The 21976-nt window shown below is 38.8% G+C and overlaps 1 long non-coding RNA gene across 1 annotated transcript in view; it reads right to left on the bottom strand.

The window, feature by feature from the left end:
• Nucleotides 1-21976, bottom strand: part of LOC145542594 (uncharacterized) — a 185074-nt gene that overhangs the window by 79593 nt on the left and 83505 nt on the right. The window contains exon 3 of the long non-coding RNA XR_014079967.1: nucleotides 975-1166. This is a non-coding gene — a long non-coding RNA (uncharacterized LOC145542594). The remainder of the gene's footprint in view (nucleotides 1-974; nucleotides 1167-21976) is intronic.

The following is a 21976-nucleotide window of genomic DNA, read 5'->3' as shown; positions in this document are numbered from 1 at the left end:
AAGATGTAGACAGTTTCATAACTAACTTAAAATTTTCACACAAAAAATCCACACTCAGGTAATACTGCAGAATATTTCCACCAAACTTCCAAGAAAAATAGATAATTTCAAAATTCATAAAAGCAGAAAACAGAAAAATGAGAAGAACATTATGATACAATTTTTTCAAATGTTCATCAGTTTTTCAATACGGTTACGTGAAGAAATAAGACATAGTTACACATTGGTCAGAATGTAATAATTCTCTGTCCCTGGATTTTTTTTTATTCTCCAAAATTCTTGTTTGTCAACTTTATCTCTCTTTCTCCATATTTGTACACAGAAACCTGACAGCATTGTGTTTTATTAAAGCTGCCAATTTGATGTATATAAATACCAACTTTTCAAAATAAATTCAGAGATTAAGAGTTAAATCACAGGTTTTAGAGTAGGAAAATAGAAGAAAAGTTAAAATATTATCTGTCAGATCCTTGGAGAAATGATTATTTCCTCTATTTGAAGTAATCTAAAAAACCATAAAGAGGATAGAAGACTTGCTTGACCATCTAAAATTAAAAGGCATTTACATTAAAAAATAAAACAAGTTAAAAAGGAAAGCAAAAGTTGAAAAAAAAGTTTACAGCTGGTTATTAATATATATTACAAGAATATTTCTCAAGCCACCAGTAGATAAAATGGGTAACTGATAGCAACAATTTAGTCACATCAAAGGAAATTCTAATAAAAAAATGGAAAATGTTCAACCTCACTATTAATAAAATTGTAAAGCCAATCTTGAGATAACTATACTTATTAAATTATTCAAACTATTCAAAAGTTAAAAATACTCTAAAAAAAAACGGGAATATTCTATTGACCCTGGTATATTCCTTTGTGCATTTGGCACTGTAAGGTAATACAATAATTTTTTGAGTCTCCTAGAAGATGGATCCTGGGGCTTCCCAGGTGGCATTAGTGATAAAGAATGCACCTACCATTGCAGGAGAGACATGAGTTTGATCCGTGGGTCAGGAAAATTCCCTGGAGGAGGGCACAGCAACCCACTCCAGTATTCTTGCTTGGAGAATACCATGGACAGAGGAGCCTGGAGGGTTCCAGTCCATAGCGTCACAAAGAGTTGGACACAACTGAAGTGATTTACCACAACACAGCATAGATGATGGATCCTAAAGAAATAATAGAACAAAATAACAACAAAAAGCTAAATCTATGAAGATAGTGCACTAGTATCTGTAACAGCAAACATCTGAAAACTATTTAAATGGTCATGTAAGTGATGCCACATTAAATTGGTGAAATAATGTAATATACTATCATTAAGATAATGTGAGCACTACAGACCATTGTAGAAAGTAGCAATGGTAGCGTAATATTAAGTAAAAAAAGATTATAAATCTGATCACTGGAACAAGATGGCAGAGGAGTAGGTGGACCTGGAGTACATCTCTCTGCATGGATATGTCAGGAATACACCTTCAGACACAGAGGTGCATGCAGAACACCAGCTGAAAAGAGACAGGAGTCCTTGACCAGCGGAAAACAGTGTATATACCCAAAACTCGGTAGGATGAAGGAACTGGGTGTGGGGGAGGGGGAACAGGAGTGTTAGTAGGACTGGACCTGCTCTTGGTGAGTGGGGGGCCTGAAGCAGAGGTCCGATCCTCACATCGGGGCAAAGGAGAAACATTTAAGGCTGAGAATGAAACAGCTGATCTGTGGCAGCCTAAAGGGAATGAGCAGACAGTCCTTGCTGCAGCCATACATACCCTGGACAGGGACTCAGGTCCCCTGGAAGGTGCAGTGGCTGGGAGCAGGAGCTTAGGGACTGTGGAGCAATCCCAGGGCGAGGGCTGCTGTTGACTGTGAGAGACGGATCGAGGGGATGTGAGGGAGGAGACAGTGGTGGGACATGCCTGTGGAGGAAATGCAGGCAGCCATGGAAGTAAGGCAATACTGCTGAGTCACACGTAGGGGGTGGAGCCATCACCATACCCTCTCTCTCCCCAAAGGCCAGCATCCGCAGCTGAACAATAGAGAGACTGGCCCATTGATCGCCTGATGCACTGAACTACAGAGAAGGACCCCACCCAAGGTGCCCCTTTAGTGCCTGACGTGCAGATCTACAGAGTCGGACCCGGCCAAGGGGCCCCTTCTGTGTGCCTGACGCGGGGAACAACAGAGAAGGACCCCAGGCAAGGGAGCCTCTAGGTGCCTCTAAGGGGCGGAGCAACGGAGAAAGACAGGGCAAAGAGGTCTTCTGATCACCAGCTATGAGAGGCTCGAAAAAAGGCTCTGATAGGGCCACAGCTCCTGCAGGGGAGGCAGTCCGTGTCCCTACATACTTGGCGCCACCATGGTCCCTGCAAGCCAAACAGCTGTGCCACCTTCATGCTCAACTCTCACTGGGGCAGAGCTGTCACAGGCAAAAAAAATTTGTACCTATGTGTGCAGAGTTGCTTTGGTGGTGTCCGACTCTTTGCTACCCTGTAGACTGCGGCCTGCCAGGCTTCTCTGGGGAGGGGTGGGGCGCGAGGGGAGGGTCTCCAGGCAAGAACACTGGAGCATATTGGCCAATACTGGTTGCCATACCCTTCCAGAGCACTATATTCCCTTTTTCCCTAGCCGCCAGCTCCCCCGAGTACCTGGTGCTGCCAGAACCCCTGCAACCCAAGCAGCTGCACCACCTCCACCCCTGGCCCTCACAGAGGCAAACCCAAGTCCTCCAGGGCAGAATCAGGAGCAAACTCCAGTGCAGAAGTGGAAATAAAATCACAATTGAAACCCAGGGGCAATGTGTCTAAGGAAGAAGACCCAAAACTTTCCCACTAACTGTACAAGCTGCAGATTAAATCCACACGATCAACTAGGCAGACTGTCTATGTAATATACAAAAGGTTATTGAGAGCTCCCACAAAAGAAAACACGCTAGTTCTGATAGCTGTGGACATTGGAGGCAAGAACATACAGGAGGAGGACCAGATTAGAATCTGAGCCCCGACAGCAGATCCAGAGATCAGCACAGTGTTGGAGGGCATCCTACAGAGGTGAGGTGGACTGTGACTCCCAGCGAGGGAAAGGACTCTGACAGCAGTGACTCAAGAAAATACTTATTATTCTTCTGTTCTGACTTGTTCTGTAGATTCTTTTGGATTTGTTTTTTCTTTTTTTCCTTTTTTCCCCCGTCTGTTGGAGTTGTTGATTTTATTGGCACTATGAAATGTAATTAAGCTTCTAAGCTTTTTCTTTCTTTTTCTCAGTCACATTTTTTACTGTTGTTATAAACCTCTGCCTCTACGTTGGGTTTTTGCAGTTCTGGGGAGTTTTACTTTTTTTTTATTTTCACTTTTTTTAATTTTAATTTTTAATTTTTTAAACCTATTATTTTTTTTACATTTACCCCTTTGTTTGCTTTTCCTACTGTTCTTTTCTCCCTACAGCTAATCTTTAATGTATATAAATCTTCTTTATCTACTTCTGTTTAAACTTGCATATATATTCTTTCTTTCTTTTCTTCCTTTCCTTTGCTCTCAACATATTTGTTAGTTTTATTTTCATTGCTTTATTCCCCCACTGGCACCTTGCTTTGGTTTTGTTTGCCAGTTTGTGCTTTAGTTAGTTTTGTTCTTAACTGGTAAATATAATTTCTGATTTCCTTTATTTGCCAGGTCAATCTACTGTACTTTATCTTTGTTGGACTGTTTTTACTTTCTTCATGGGTGTATATGTATATGTGTATTCCATTATTTTAATTGTTATTTGCCTGATTTTGTAACTGTCATTTGTCTGGGGCTCATCTTTGGTTTCTAGTTTGGGATATTTGTTTTAATCTCACTTAATGCAATAACAAACTACCTGTGGAATCTTCATTCCTGACCAGAGATCAAGCTCTGAGCCTTTGGAGTGAGAGGACAGACTCTAAGACCCTAGACTACCAGAGAGCTAATCCTAGGAAGTATCAAATAGTGAGAACTCACACAAAGGAAACCACTTGAATCCAAGACCCAGCATCACCCAACCACCAGTAGCACAGGATGCCTAATCTAAACAACAAACAAAACAAAAATACAAACCAAATCATCAGCAGACAGGATTACCACCTCACTCAGCCTTGCCCATCAGAGGAAAAACAAACAAAGAAAAACTCAGCAAAAATTTCACCCTATAGAAAGCTTACCCAAACCACTGGACCAACTTTAGGAGGGCAGAAACCAAAAAGAAGAAAGAATTCAGTCTTGAAGCCCAGGAAAAGGAGACCTCAAGCACAATAAATTTTAAAAAAAAATAATGAAAAGGCAGAGAAATATTACATAAATGAAGGAACAAACTAGAAATACAGAAGTCCAAATATGTGAAGAGGAAATAGGAAAATTACCTGAAAAAGAATTCAGAATAATGATAGTAAAGATAATTGAAAACAAAATTGAGAAAATGCAAGAATCAATTAACAAAGATCTAGGAATTAAAGAATAAACATGCAGAGACAAACAACACAATCACTGAAATTAAAAATAAAAGGAATCAATAGCAGAATATCTGAAGCAGAAGAATGAATCAGTGAGTTGGAAGATAAAATGGTGGAAATAACTTCTGAAGAGCAGAATAAAGTAAAAAGAATGAAAAGAACCAAGGATAGTCTCAGAGACCTCTGGGACAATATCAAACGCACCAACATTCGAATTATAGGGGTCTCAGAAGAAGAGAAAAAGAAAGGGTATGAGAAAATTTTTGAAGAGATTATAGTTGAAAATTTCCCAAACATGGAAAAGAAAATAGTAAATCAAGTCCAAGAGGCACAAAGAGTCCCATATAGGATAAACCCAAGGAGAAACATACTAATCAAACTAACAAAGACTAAACACATAGAAAGAATATTAAAAGTAGCAAGAGAAAAGCAACAAGTAACATACAAGGAAAACCCCACACACTTAATAGCTGATCTTTCAGCAGAAACTCTGCAGGCCAAAAGGGAATGGCAGGATATATTTAAAGTACTGAAAGGGAAAAATCTACAACCAAGATAACTGTACCTAGAAAGAATCTCACTCAAAATTGATGGAAAAATAAAAATCTTTTCAGACAAGGAAAAGTTAAGAGAATTCAGTACCACCAAATCAGCTTTACAACAAATGTTAAGCGGACTTACATAGTAAAGAAATACAAGAGAAGAAAAAAAAATCTACAAAATCAAGCCCAAACAATTAAGAAAATGGCAATAGGAACATATATATCAATAATTACTTTAAATGTAAATGGATTAAATGCTCCAACCAAAAGACACAGATTGGCTGAATGGATACAAAAACAAGAACCATATATATGCTGTCTACAAGAAACCCACTTCAGACCTAAAGACACATATAGACTGAAAGTGAGAGGATAGAAAAATATATTGCTTGCAAATGGAAAGCAAAAGAAAGCTGGAGTAGCAATCCTCGTAGGAGACAAAATAGACCTTAAAATAAAGATTACAAGAGATAAGGAAGGACACTACATAATGATCAAGGGATCAATCCAAGAGGAAGACACAACAATTGTAAATATCTATGCACTGAACATAGGAGTACCTCAATACATAAGACAAACACTAACAAACATAAAAGGAGAAATTGACAGTAACACAATAATAGTAGCAGACTTTAACACCCCACTCACACCAATGGACAGATTATCAAAACAGAAAATAAGGAAACACAAGTCTTAAATGATACATTAGATGAGATGGATCTTATTGATATCGTCAGGACATTCCATCCAAATGCAGAAGAATACACCTTCTACTCAAGTGCACATGGAACATTCTCCAGGAGAGACCACATCTTGGGTCACAAATCAAACACAGTAAATTAAAGGAAACTGAAATCATTTCAAGCATCTTCTCCAAATATAACACTATGAAACTAGATATCAATTACAAGAAAAAAACTGTAAGAAACACAGACTCATGGAGATTAAACAACACGATTCTAAGTAACCAAAAGGTTACTGATGAAATCAAAAGGGAAATCAAAAAATTTCTACAAACAAATGACAATGAAAACACGACAACACAAAATCTATGGGATGCAGCAAAAGCAATTCTAAGAGGGAAGTTTATAGCAATACTATCCTACCTCAAGAAATAAGAAAAACATCGAATGGACAACCTTACTTTACACCTAAAGCAACTGGAAAAAGGAGAACAAAAAAAAAGAAAATAGTAGAAGGAAAGAAATTGTAAAGATCCGAGCAGAAATAAGTGAAAAAGAAATGAAAGAAACAATAGTAGAGATTAATAAAACTAAAAGCTGGTTCTTTGAGAAGATAAACAAAATTGACAAACCTTTAGCCAGACTCATCTTGAAAAAATGAGAGAAGAATCAAATCAACTAAATTAGAAATGAAAAAGGAGAGGTTACAACAGACAATGTAGAAATACAAAGGATTATAAGAGACTATTATGAACAACTATATGACAATAAAATGGATAACCTGGAAGAAATGGACAGATCCTTAGGAAAGTTCAATCTTCCAAGACTGAACCAGGAAGAAGCAGAAATCATTAACAACCCAATTACAAGCACTGAAATTGAAGCTGTGATCAAACATCTCCCAAAAAACAAAATCCCAGGACCAGATGGCTTCAGAGCAGAATTCTATCAAACATTTAGAGAAGAGCTAATGCCTATCCTTCTAAAACTCTTTTAAAAAATTGCAGAGGAAGGAACACTTCCAAACTCATTCTATGAGGCCACCATCATCCAGATACCAAAACCAGAAAAAGACAACACACACAAAAAAAACTACAGGCCAATATCACTGATGAACATAGAAGTAAAAATCCTCAACAAAATTTTAGCAAAAAAATTTAGCAACACATCAAAAAGCTCATACACCATGATCAAGTTGAGTTTAATCCAGTAATGCAAGGATTCTTCAATATATGCAAATAAATCAATGTGATATACTGTATTAACAAATCGAAGGATAAAAACTACATGATAATCTCAAGAGATGCAGAAAAAATCTTTGACAAAATTCAATACCCATTTATGATTAAAGCTCTTCAAAAAATAGGCATAAAAGGAACCTACCTCAACACAGTAAAGGCCATATATGATAAGTGTACAGAAAACATTATTCTCCATGGTGAAAAATTGAAAGCATTTCTCCTAAGATCAGGAACGAGACAAGGATATCCACTCTCACCACTATTATTCAACATAGTTCTGGAAGTCCTCGCTACAGCAATCAGATAAGAAAAAGAAATAAAAGGAATCCAGCTCAGAAAAGAAGTAAAGCTCTCACTATTTGCAGATAGAGCTAATCAGTGAATTTAGAAAAGTTGCAGGATACAAAATCAATACACAGAAATCACTTGCATGTCTACACACTAACAGTGAAAAATCAGAAAGAGAAATTAAGGAATCAATCCCATTCACCACTGCAACAAAAAAAAAATTAAATATCTAGGAACAAACTTATCTAAGGAGACAAAACAACTATACACAGAAAATTATAAGACACTGATGAAAGAAATCAAAGATGACATAAACAGATGGAGAGATATTCCATGTTCCTGGATAGGAAGAATCAGTATTGTAAAAATGACTATATTATCAAATGCATTCTACAGATTCAGTGAGATCCCTATCAAATTACCAATGGAATTTTTCACAAAACTAGAACAGAAAATTTCGCAATCCACATGGAAACACAAATTACCCTGAATAGCCAAAACAGTCTTGAGAAAGAAGAATGGAGCTGGAGGAATCAACCTTCCTGACTTCAGATTATAATACAAAGTTACAACATCAAGACAGTATGGTACTGGCACAAAAACAGGCATATAGACCAATGGAACAAGATAGAAAGCCCAGAAATAAACTCATGCACCTATGAGTACCTTATTTTTGATGAAGGAGGCAAGAATATACAATGGGGCAAAGACAGCCGTTTCAATATATGGTGCTGGGAAATCTGGAGAGCTACATGTAAAAGAATGAAATTAGAACACTTCCTAACATTGTACACAAAGATTAACTCAAAATAGATTAAAGACCTAAATGTAAGACCAGAAACTATAAAACTCTTAGAGGAAAACATAGGCAGAACACTCGATGACATAAATCAAAGCAAGATCCTCTATGACCCACCTCCTCAGTTCAGTTCAGTTGCTCAGTCATGTCCCACTCTTTGCTGCCCCATTGACTGCAGCATGCCAGGCCTTCCTGTCCATCACCAACTCCCGGAGTTTACTCAAATTCATGTCCATTGAGTCAGTGATGCCATCCAACCACCTCATCCTCTGTCATTCCTGTCTCCTCCCACCTTCAACTTTTCCCATCATCAGGGTCTTTTCAAATGAGTCAGCTCTTCACATCAGGTGGCCAAAGTATTGGAGTTTCAGCTTCAACATCAGTCCTTCCAATGAATATTCAGGACTGATTTCCGTTAGGGTGGACTGGTTTGATCTCTTTGCAGTGCGAGGAACTCTTAAGTCTTCTCCAACAACACAGTTCAAAAACATCAATTCTTCAGAGCTCAGCTTTCTTTATAGTCCAACTCTCACATCCATACATGACTACTGGAAAAACCACAGCCTTGACTAGATAGACCTTTGTTGACAAAGTAATGTCTCTGCTTTTTAATATGCTGTCTCGGTTGGTCACAACTTTTCTTCCAAGGAGCAAACATCTTTTAATTTCATGGCTGCAATCACCATCTGCAGTTATTTTGGAGCCCTAGAAAATAAAGTCTGCCACTGTTTCCACTGTTCCCCATCTATTTGCCATGAAGTGATGAGACTGGATGCCATGGTCTTAGTCTTCTGAATGTTGAGGTTTAGGCCAACTTTTTCACTCTTCTCTTTCACTTTCATCAAGAGGCTCTTTAGTTCTTCTTCACTTTCTGCCATAAGGGTGGTGTCATCTGCATATCTGAGGTTATTGATATTTCTCCTGGCAATCTTGATTCAAGCTTGTGTTTCATCCAGCCCAGCATTTCTCATGAGGCACTCTGCTTATAAGTTAAATAAGCAGGGTGACAATATACATCCTTGACATATTCCTTTCCCGATTTGGAACCAGTCTGTTGTTCCATGTCCAGTTCTAACTGTTGCTTCTTGACCTGCATACAGATTTCTCAGGAGGCAGGTCAGGTGGTCTGGTATTCCCATCTCTTTCAGAGTTTATCACAGTTTATTGTGATCCACACAGTCAAAGGCTTTGGCATAGTCAATAAAACAGAAATGAATGTTTTTCTGAAACTCTCTTGCTTTTTTGATGATCCAGCAGATGTTGACAATTTGATCTCTGGTTCTTTTGCCTTTCTAAAACCGGCTTGAACATCTGGAAGTTCATGGTTCACATACTGTTGAAGCCTGTCTTGGAGAATTTTGAACATTACTAGCTTGTGAGATGAGTGCAATTGTGTGGTAGTCTGAGCATTCTTTTGCATTGCCTTTCTTTGGGATTGCAATGAAAACTGACCTTTTCCAGTCCCGTGGTCACTGCTGAATTTTCCAAATTTGCTGGCATGTTGAGTGCAACACTTTAATAGCATCATCTTTTAGGACTTGAAATAGCTCAACTGGAATTCCATCACCTCCACTAGCTTTGTTCATAGCGATGCTTCCTAAGGCCCATTTGACTTCACATTCCAGGATGTCTGGCTCTAGGGGAGTGATCACACCATGGTGGTTATCTGGGTCGTGAATATTTTTTGTACAGTTCTTCTGTGTATTCTTGCCCCCTCTTCTTAATATCTTCTGCTTCTGTTAGGTCCATACCATTTCTGTCCTTTATTGAGCCCATTTTTGCAAGAAATGTTCCCTTAGTATCTCTAATTTTCTTGAAGAGATCTCTAGCCTTTCCCACTCTATTGTTTTCCTCTATTTCTTTGCACTGATTACTGAGGAAGGCTTTCTTATCTCTCCTTGCTATTCTTTGGATCTCTGCATTCAAATGGGTATATCTTTCCTTTTCTCCTTTGCTTTTCGCTTCTCTTCTTTTCACAGCTGTTTGTAAGGCCTCCTCAGACAGCCATTTTGCTTTTTTGCATTTCTTTTTCTTGGGCTTGGTCTTGCTCCCTGTCTCCTGTACAATGTCACGAACCTCCAGCCGTAGTTCATCAGGCACTCTATCAGATCTAGTCCCTTAAAGCTATTTTTCACTTCTGCTGTATAATCGTTATTGATTTGATTTAGGTCATACCTGAATGGTCTAGTGGTTTTCCCCACTTTCTTCAATTTCAGTCTGAATTTGGCAATAAGGAGTTCATGATCTGAGCCACAGTCAGCTTCCAGTCTTGTTTTTGCTGACTCTATAGAGCTTCTCCATTTTTGGCTGCAAAGAATATAATCAATCTGATTTCAGTGTCGACCCTCTGGTGATGTCCATGTGTAGAGTCTTCTCTTGTGTTGTTGGAAGAGAGTCTTTGCTATGACTAGTTCATTCTCTTGGCAAAAGTCTATTGGCCTTTGCCCGGCTTCATTCTCTACTCCAAGGCCAAATTTGCCTGTTACTCCAGGTGTTTTTTGACTTCCCACTTTCACATTCCAGTGCCCTATAATGAAAACGTGTATATAATGAAAACACCCAACATCTTTTTTGGGTGTTATTTCTAGAAGGTCTTGTAGGTTTTCATAGAACCATTCAACTTCAGCTTCTTCAGCATTACTGGTCAGGGCATAGACTTGGATTCCCATGATATGGAATGGTTTGCCTTGGAAACGAACAGAGATCATTCTGTCTTTTTTGAGATTGCATCAAGTACTGCAAATGGGACCCTCTTGTTGACTATGATAGCTACTCCATTTCTGCTATGGGATTCTTGCCCACAGTAGTAGATATATTGGTCATCTGAGTTAAATTCACCCATTCCAGTCCACTTTAGTTCACTGATTTCTAAAATGTCAACTTTCACTCTTGCCATCTCCTGTTTTACCACTTCCAATTTGCCTTGATTCATAGACCTAACATTCCAGGTTCATATGCAATATTTCTCTTTACAGCATTGGACCTTGCTTCCATCAGCAGTCACATCCACAATGGCTATTGTTTTTGCTTTGGCTCCGTCTCTTCATTCTTTCTGGAGTTATTTCTCCATTGATCTCCAGTAGCATATTGGACACCTACTGACCTGGGGAGTTAATCTTTCAGTGTCCTATCTTTTTGCCTTTTCATACTGTTCATAGGGTTCTCAAGGCAAGAATACTAAAGTGGTTTGCCATTCCCTCCTCCAGTGGACCACATTTTGTCAGAACTCTCCACCATGATCCGTCTGTCTTGGGTGGCCCTACATGGCACGGCTCATAGTTTCATGGAAACATTGCATGGCTAATATTTCATGGAAATAAAAATAAAAGTAAACAAGTGGGACTTGATTAAACTTAAAAGCTTTTGCACAGTGAAGGAAAATGTAAGCAAGGTGAAAAGACAACCCTCAGAATGGGAGAAAATAATTGCAAATGAAACAACTGACCAAAGATTAACTCCCAAAATATACAAGCAGCTCATACAACTCAATGCCAGAAAAAGAAACAACCCAGTCAAAAAATGGGAAAAAGACCTAAAGAGACATTTCTCCAAAGACATACAGATGGCTAACAAACACATGAAAAGATGCTCCACATAGCTCATTATTAGAGGAATGCAAATCAAAACCACAACGAGATATCACCTCACACCAGTCAGAATGGCCATCATCAAAAAGTGTACACACATTAAATACTGGAAAGAGTGTGGAGAAAAGGGAATGCTCTTGCACTGTTGGGAATATAAATTGATACAGCCACTGTGGAAGACAGTATGGAGATTCCTTAAAAAACGAGAAATAAAACCACCATATGACCCAACAATCCCACTCCTAGGCATATAGCCTGAGGAAACCTAAATTGAAAAAGACACATGTATCCCACTGTTCATTGCAGCACTATTTACAATAGCTAAAACAAGGAAGCAACCTAGATGACCATCAGCAGATGAATGGATAAAGAAGTTGTGGTACATATACATGATGGAATATTACTCAGCTATGAAAAGGAACACATTTGAGTCAGTTTTGATGAGGTGGATGAACCTAGTGCCTATTATATAGCATGAAGTGAGTCAGAAAGAGAAAGATAAATATCATATTCTACTGCACATATATGGAATCTAGAAAAATGGTCCCGAAGAATTTTTTTACAGTGCAGCAATGGAGAAACAGACATAGAGAATAGACTTATGGACATGGGGAGAGAGGAGGAGAAGTTGAGATGTATGAAAAGAGTAACATGGAAACTTACATTACCATATGTAAAATAGACAGCCAATGGGGGGGAGGGAAATCTGATCACCAAGATAACAACTATAAATTAACATATACATGTGGAATTGAACATACACATGTTCCTGAAAACAGGAACATATACATGTGGCATTTGAAAAATAGGAAATCAATTATTGGCTTAGAATAATACATAGTAAATGTCTTATATTTTATTGTTTAAGCTTTCTTTTATTTTATTGTGAAATTGCTTTTCAAATGTAAAAAAGAAATGTTTTAATAAGTGAGGAGTGATGCAAGCTAGCCTTTCAAATCCAGTGACTTTAGTGTGAGCATTTATCACAGTAAGTGGATTTGAAAGATGACCATTAAACTTCCAATGGATTTATTTAACGATAATGTCAAGCCATTTGACTACAGTTATATGCTTCTTAGTAGCTCATCACTATTAGTAATTTTCCAGAACATTTTTCCTTTTCATTTAGTCAGATTCATGTACAAGCTAAATAAATTTCAAAAGGCAATTTGAGTCCAAAAGTATGGTTATTCTCATTTTACAGGTGATAAAACTGAGGTCCAAAGAGGTAACAAATGGATGAAAGAGGTAATAAATAGATGAATCAAAATATGCAAATTTATATATAAATATCTTTCTCTATGGGTTTCCCTGGTGGCTCAGATGGTAAAGAATCTACCTGCAATGCGGGAGACCCGGGTTTGATCCCTGGGTTGGGAAGATCTCCTAGAGGAGGGCATTGCAACCCACTCCAGTACTCTTCCCTGGAGAGTTCAATGTATAAAGGAGCACGGCGGGCTATAGTCCATGGGGTTGAAAAGAGACGGATATGACTGAGTGACTAACTCAGTGACTAACTTAGTGACTAACTTATTTATTTATTTATCTTTATATATAAGTATTTATATGTAAGTAACGAGACCTCCAGAGTTTGAGATAAAGACATCTCAAATAAAGTAGGAAGCAATATTGTCAAGTTTCAAGCACAAGTCTTCCAGTTCAAAATCTCATTTTCTTTTGCAAACAGGTAGGCATACTCAGTGAGATATGCATTTTTCTGGTCTTTGGGAAATGATATATGCATACCAGGAAGTGTAACAGTATAGTTAAATTGTCATTTGAAACCCATAATGGACTGCATTTGTGGAGCAAGTAGGGAAGCAGGGTAGAGAGTATGGTTTAAATCACACCGCTGAAAATGTGTCTATATGTTCATTAAGGGCTTCCCTGGTGGCTCAGCAGTAAAGAATCTGCCTGCAATGCAGGAGACCTGGTTCAGTCCCTGGTTCAGGAAGATCCCCTAGAGAAGGGAACAGCTACCCACTCCAGTATTCTTGCCTGGAAAATTCCATGGACAGAGGAGCCTGATGGAGGTCACAAAGAGCCAGACACTGCTAAGTAACTAACACTTCCACTTAAGCTCATGAGGGGTTCCCAGGGTGTGCTGATGGTAAAAAACATGCATACCAATGCTGGAGACATTAGAGATGTGAGTCGGATCCCTAGATTGGAAAGATCCTCTGGAGGAGGGCATGGCAACCCACTTCAGTATTCCATTATTCTTGCCTGGAGAATCCCATGGACAGAGGAGCCTGATGGGCTACAGTCCACAAGGTCACAAAAAATCGGACATGACTGAAGCAATTTAGCATTCATGTATGCACATTCACTAAGAGAAGGGCAAAAGGAAACTGAAGCTTTAAAGCCTCTGCCAGTCCTTCTGCTGAACTAAAAAACTTTAGCTTACTCTTGATTTTAGCAGAGTCCATTAATGGGTTTTGGGATATGCAAAAGTAGACCCAAACTCAGCAGAAGGATGAAAAGATAAATCTGTATAATAATGTGAAGGAAATTAAATCTAGAGAAGGGAAAGGAGATTTTGTAGTAATGTGATGGATACATTCTTAAAAGCATCTAATACTAAATTTTTTATCTGCAAGAAGATAACTTTCATCATCATGTAACTTCCTGAACATTGCGCACATACATACACACACAAACACACACACACACATCTTCCATAAAGAATTTGGGAAATAAAGAAAAAAAGCTCAGTTTCATCCTTGATTAACTATGCAGCCAAAGTAGTGTCAAAGGAGGTAAGTTGTAATTGCATTGAAACATCAAACCAAAATAACAATAACAACAACAACATAAGTCCATGAAAATCTAAAAAAACCAACAACAACAAAAAAGTGTGGGCCAGTCAAAATGGCTATCATCAAAAAAATCCACAATAAATCCCAGAGATGGTGTGGAGAGAAGGAACCCTCCTACATTGGTACAGCTACTGTGGAGAACAATATGAAGCTTCCTTAAAAAACTAAAAATAGAGCTACCATATGACCCTACAATCCCACGCTGGGATAAGGAAATATATCTGGAGATAAAGGATATATGCACCCCAATGTTCATTGCAGCACTGTTTACAAAGCATGGAAGCAACCTAAATGCCCATCAACAGGAACAGATAAAAAAAAGATGTGGTACATATATACAACAGAATATTCAGTTCAGTTCAGTCGCTCAGTTGTGTCCGACTTTTTGTGACCCCATGAATTGCAGCACGCCAGGCCTCTCTGTCCATCACCAACTCCCGGAGTCTACCCAAACCCATGTCCATCGAGTCGGTGATGCCATCCATCCATCTCATCCTCTGTCGTCCCCTTCTCCTCCTGCCCCCAATCCTACCCAGCATTAGGGTCTTTTCCAATGAGTCAACTCTTCACATGAGGTGGCCAAAGTACTGGAGTTTCAGCTTCAACATCAGACCTTCCAATGAACACCCAGGATCGATCTCTTTTAGGATGGATTGATTGGATCTCCTTGCAGTCCAAGGGACTCTCAAGAGTCTTCTCCAACACCACAGTTCAAAAGCATCAATTCTGCGGCGCTCAGCTTTCTTCATCGTCCAACTCTCACAACCATACATGACCACTGGAAAAACCATAGTCTTGACTAGATGGACTTTTGTCAGCAAAGTAATGTCTCTGCTTTTAAACATGCTATCTAGGTTGGCCATAACCTTCCTTCCAAGGAGTAAGCGTCTTTTAATTTCATGGCTGCAGTCACCATCAGCAGTGATTCTGGAGCCCAAAAAAGTAAAGTCTGACACTGTTTCCACTGTTTCCCCATCTATTTCCCATTGAGTGATGGGGCCAGATGCCATGATGTTAGTTTTCTGAACGTTGAGCTTTAAGCCAACTTTTTCACTCTCCTCCTTCACCTTCATCAAGAGGCTCTTTAGTTCTTCTTCACTTTCTGCCATAAGGGTGGTGTCATCCGCATATCTGAGGTTATTGATATTTCTCCTGGCAATCTTGATTCCAGCTTGTGTTTCTTCCAGACCAGTGTTTCTCATGATGTACTCTGCATATAAGTTAAATAAGCAGGGTGACAATATACAGCCTTGATGTACTCCTTTTCCTATTTGGAACCAGTCTGTTGTTCCATGTCCAGTTCTAACTGTTGCTTCCTGACCTGCATACAGGTTTCTCAAGAGACAGGTCAGATGGTCTGGTATTCCCATCTGTTTCAGAATTTTCCACAGTTTATTGTGATCCACACAGTCAAAGGCTTTGGCATAGTCAATAAAGACAGTGTATTAAAAAGCAGAGACATCACTTTTCTGACAAGGGTCCATCTAGTCAAGTCTATGGTTTTTCCAGTAGTCATATATGTGTGTGAGAGTTGGACCATAAAGAAGGCTGAGCGCTGAAGAACTGATGCTTTCGAACTGTGGTGCTGGAGGAGACACTTGAGATTCCCATGGACAGCAAGGAGATCAAACCACTCAATCCTAAAGGAAATCAATCCTGAATATTCATTGGAAGGACTGGTGCTGAAGCTGAAACTCCAGTATTTTGGCCACCTGAAGTGAAAAGCCAACTCACTGGAAAAGACCCTGATGCTGGGGAAGATTGAGAGCAAGAGGAGAAGGGGGTGACAGAGGATGAACTTGTTGGATGGTATCATCAACTCAATGGACTTGAATCTGAGCAAACTCCAGGAGATGATGAAGGACAGGGAAGCCTGGCATGTTGCAGTTCATGGAGTCACAAAGAGTCGGACATGACTGAGCAACTGAACTACAGCAATAAACATGGACCTATTGTATAGCACAGGGAACTCTGCTCAATGTTTTGTGGCAGCCTGGATGGGAGGGGAGTTAGGAGAAGAATGGATAGATGTATCTGTATCACTGAGTCCCTTTGCTGTCCACCTGAAACTATCCCAAATTTGTTAATGAGCTATAAAAAAATGAACCATAATGAGCTATTTTTGTGTTTCATAAAAATTTTAAAAAGTGTGGGACCATATTAGACTTAGCTCAGTATTTGATCTCAAAGGACAGGTTGGCTTCACAACTTTGGGGTGTATAATGCACAACTGGATGACAGGATCTTTTATTTGTAGGTATTTGTATGTAGAAAAGGTGTGAATGAATCTTCCATAGCTTGGTTTATACATTTATTCAGGAAATGTTTATTCAATTCCTATCAATTGCCAAGCATTATTACTCGATGCTGAGAATGTCCAAGAGAATAAGACATAGTTCTTTTTCTCAAGAACTAAATGGTTTAATGTGAGAGAAAGATAAGGAAACAGATAATTTCAATTTAGCATAGAAAAATACTAAGAAAGCAATAAATCACAGTATTTTGACAAAATAATGAAGAGACTAAAAGAACTAAAGAGCCTCTTGATGCAAGTGAAAGAGGAGAGTGAAAAAGTTGGCTTAAAGCTCAACGTTCAGAAAACTAAGATCATGGCATCTGGTCCCATCACTTCATGGGAAGTAGATGGGGAAACAGTGGAAACAGTGTCAGGCTTTATTTTTTTGGGCTCCAAAATCACTGCTGATGGTGATTGCAGCCATGAAATTAAAAGACGCTTACTCCTTGGAAGGAAGGTTATGGCCAACCTAGATAGCATGTTTAAAAGCAGAGACATTACTTTGCCGACAAAAGTCCGTCTAGTCAAGGCTACGGTTTTTCCAGTGGTCATGTATGGATGTGAGAGTTGGATGGTGAAGAAAGCTGAGCGCCGCAGAATTGATGCTTTTGAACTGTGGTGTTGGAGAAGACTCTTGAGAGTCCCTTGGACTGCAAGGAGATCCAATCAATCCATCCTAAAAGAGATCAATCCTGGGTGTTCATTGGAAGGTCTGATGTTGAAGCTGAAACTCCAATACTTTGGCCACCTCATGCGAAGGGTTGACTCATTGGAAAAGACCCTAATGCCGGGTAGGATTGGGGGCGGGAGGAGAAGGGGACGACAGAGGATGAGATGGTTGGATGGCATCACCGACTCGATGGACATGGGTTTGGGTAGACTCCGGGAGTTGGTGATGGTCAGGGAGGCCTGGTGTGCTGCAATTCATGGGGTCACAAAGAGTCGGACATGACTGAGCGACTGAACTGAACTGACCTGAACTGACAGTCCACAGAGCTTATTCAGAGTTTACCAGTTCATATTCACATTTCTCTGTGTGGGTAGCTCTATGCAATTTTATCACATGTAGATTCTGTTATCATCACCCCAACCAAGATACAAAACTGCTCCATCACCTCAAAATTCCTCATGATACCCCATTATAATCCCATTATTGTCCATGGTGATGGACAACAGAGAGGCCTGGCGTGCTGCAATTCATGGGGTCGCAAAGAGTCGGACACGACTGAGCGACTGAACTGAACTGAAAGAAGAGACATCTACTCCAGTCTTAAGATCTAAAAGACTTGGGAAACACATCTAGATTTTCCATAACACACCCAGTTTCAAATTATTTGCCTCCAGAGATATATTTTAAAATGTCAATCCATTGATAAACGATTTGAAAATGTGGTCATCACTGTCTTAGTCAGTCAGGAATTTATTCATCTTTATGTTTTTCACCTTTAAAATTACCTTAGGAGTGTCAGAGTGTGTAAAGATGGAATAAACTCATCATATAGCTTCTCTTCCACTGCTTACAACTAAACACTCTACGCAGAATGCAAAACGCATATAATGGAGAATTTTGAAAAACAAACACTATTAGGAAACTTAAACAACCAGAGTGTGTAGAGTTCATTGTTTTGTTCCTCCTTTTTTTCCACTTCTTTGATCCCAGGGCAATGAGGTGTGGAAATGCAAAACAAAACCTCTGAAAGAAACTTTCTTTCTCTGGCTAGTGCGTGCTCAGTCACGTCCGAGTCTTTGTGACTTCAAGGACTGTAGCCCACCAGGCACCTCTCTCCATGGGATTTTCCAGGAGTAGATTGCCATTTCCTCATCCAGGGGATCTTCCCAACCCAAGGATCGAACCCCAGTCTCCTGCATCTCCTGCATTGGCAGGCAGATTCTTTACCACTGAGCCACCTGGCAAGAAGACTAGCTACCAGCTAGAGGACTGAGAAAAGGCCTCCTGTAAAGTAGTGAGTGCCTAAGAAAATCCCCAAGGTTCTCTCTCTCAATCTCAATCTCTCTGTTTTCTCCTAGATGTGCCTGGAGAGCTGCCCAAGTCACAGAGCTGAGCTGTATCACAGTAGGTCTGGGGGTTGGACTGTGAGAGCACCTGAACCCCTGAGAGAACCCATCTCTCTGGCCAGAGAAAGTGGGGAGAAGGATGCTTGTGGTCCAGGGAGTGTACAGGGGTGTCCTTGTTGAGTGTTCCTCCCTTTCCTTTTGCTGAGCTCATTACACCCCAGGCAGTCCTGGTTGTGTGGAATTACATGAGGCTAGCATGCATCATTCTGAGCAGGGAGAGTGGAGGCCCTGAGTAGCAGAGGGGAAGCAAGGCTGGGCTGAGGGTGAGGTGACGGAAGCGCTCAGGAAGCACAAGTGAGGGGCGGTGGCTCTCAGCGCTGTGTGGGCGCCAGCCTGTTCACGCCCCGCACCAGGAGGGAGCACCTTCTCAAGTTCTGCACCCTGGGTGTCTTTAATACAATCAGAAAAACCATGCCTTAAATAAAAGGAGAAGAGTGATCAAAGTGAGTTATGGATTTCTCCTTAGAAACTTTCAAAGCCACAAGAAAGTGGAAGAACACCTTTAGCGTGTTGAAGGAAAGGACACTCAACGAGAATTCTGTATCCAGTGAAAAAACAAAGACCCTAAATAATGAAGACAAAATAAATCCAATTTCAAATGGAGAAAAACATGTGAAATTTCAAAATAAGTTTATCAGCAGAAAATCTGTTCTAAAACAAAAGCAATAAGATGTTCCTCAGGAGAAGGTGATGGCACCCCACTCCAGTACTCTTGCCTGGAAAATCTCATGGACGGAGGAGCCTGGTAGGCTGCAGTCCATGGGGTCGCAAAGAGTCAAACACGACTGAGTGACTTCACTTTCACTTTTCACTTTCATGCACTGGAGAAGGAAATGGCAACCCACTCCAGTGTTCTTGCCTGGAGAATCCCAGGGACGGCGAAGCCTGGTGGGCTGCCGTCTATGGGGTCGCACAGAGTCGGACATGACTGAAGCAGCAGCAGCAGCAGCAGGTAGAAGGGAAATGAAACCAGAGGGAAACTTGAATCTTCAAGAATGAAAGAAAAGCAGTAACAATGGCAGGTATCTGGGTAAACACAACAGACTTTTTCTCCTCTGAAGTTTTCCTAAGATCTCAAATAAATGAAATTAAAATATAAAAAATAATGGAGAAATTTCAATGAAACCAAAAGCTGGTTCTTTGAGAAGATTAATAAAACTTATAACCATTAAAGAAAGACTGACCAAGAAAAAAAAGGGTGAGAATGCAATTTTCCAATATCAGAAATGTGAGGAGTACATCACTATAGACAGCACAGATATTAAAATAATAAGGATGTACTACAAGCAACATTAAGCCCATAAACCCAGCAACATAAATGAAATGGTCCAAATTCTTTGGAAAACACAAACTACCAAAACTCATTCAAGAAAAATAGATAACTGGAATAGTCCTATAAATTGAACTTCTGGTTTAAAATTTTTAACAAAAATACTCTAGTCCCAAGTAATTTCACAGGTCAGTTCCACAAAAGACTTAAGGAAGAGAGTATGTGAATTCTTCACAATTACACCCACAAAACAGAAGAGGAAAGAAGATATCCAGAATCATTTCCTGTGACCAGAATTACCTTGATACCAAACCCAAAGACATTACCAAAATAAAAAATTTGGTGCATAAATTCAAAAAATCCATAAAAATAGAGTTAAAATATTAGCAAATCAAATAGTATATAAGATGGATCATGAACAGTTTGATTTTTATCGCAGAAATGTAAGATTGTCTCAACATTCAAAAGTCAATCAATATAATTAATCATCTTAGCTGAGTAAAGAAGAAAAAAACACATAATCACTTCAATAGATGCATAAAAGCAATTGAGAAAAATTCATATCCATTAATGATTTTTAAAAGAAAAAAACTTCTCAGAAACTATGAGCATACAGGAACTTCCTTAACCTGATAAAAGTCGTTTATAAAATGCTCCACAGATAGCATCATACTTAATAGTAAAAGACCAAATGTTTTCATCCTAAAATTGAGAATAAGGCATGCTTTCACTACTCCTCTTTAGTGTTGCGCTGAAAGATACAAACAGTGTCTTGGGGGAGGAATTTTAAAAGAAACATAGAGATTAGAAAAAAAAAAGTTTCCTCTGTTCACAGGTGACATGATTATCTATATAGAAAATCTCAAAAACCCTATAAATGAGCTTCGAGAAATATTGAGTTTAACAAGGTGCCAGAATTCAAGGTCAATATACAAAAATCAATAGTGTTTTATTTGTATTAGCAACAAATAATTAGAAATCAAAACTTGAAATAGTATCATTTACAATAACACCAAAATAATTAAATACATAAATATAAACCTAACAAAATGCATTCAGGACAATGTGATGATGAAAAGTACAAAACATTGATGAAGAAAAATCAAAAAGGATTCAAATAAATGAAGAATATACCATATCAATAAATTGGAAGAGTCAATATTGTTGTCAGTTCTCTCTAATCTGGTCTATAGAGTCAATACAATTCCAATCAAAACCTCACAACCTTTTTTTTTCTTTTGAATTTTTTGTTTTATATTGGCGTATAGAAGATTCCCCACAACACTTTTAACAAGCATATTCTAACATCTATGGGAAGACATCGCCACTAAAATAACCAAATAAATTCTTAAAAGAAGAAGAAAGTCATCAGGCTCAAATTACCCAATTTCAAGACAATATAAAGCTACATTAATTAAGGTAGTATAGTGAATGGATAGCCCCTTATATCATTAGGACTGAATAGGGAGTTCATAAACGGCCTAATTATATATGGACAAAATTGCAAAGGCAGGTTAATGGAGAAAGAGTTTTTTCAGTGACAGTGCTGGAACAACTGGAATCTATAGGCAGAAATAAAAATGAATCACAACCTACATCTTACTTTTTATTTAAAAATAAACAGAAAATAGATCTAAATATAAAATGTAAAACTGTAAAAAGTTTACAAGAAAACATAAGAGATCTTTGGCCTCAGATTGTGTAAAGAATTCTTAGATATGGCACTAAAAGTATAATCCATAAAAGGAAAATCATAATAAATTGGATTTCATCAAAAAATAAAAACTTTGCCCTAGGCAAGACACTACTAAATAAAAATACAAGCCACAGATTAGGAAAAAACATTTATAAGTCACATATCTTACAAACAATTTACAAACAGAAACCACAAAGAACTCTTAAAATTCAATAAC

This window comes from Giraffa tippelskirchi, chromosome 3, assembly GCF_054371585.1.
Source record: "Giraffa tippelskirchi isolate mGirTip1 chromosome 3, T2T-mGirTip1v1.2.pri, whole genome shotgun sequence".
In the NCBI taxonomy this organism is placed as follows: Eukaryota; Metazoa; Chordata; class Mammalia; order Artiodactyla; family Giraffidae; genus Giraffa; species Giraffa tippelskirchi.
The sequence above is the reverse complement of the archived record's forward strand: the minus strand, read 5'-3'. Positions and strand labels throughout refer to the sequence as shown.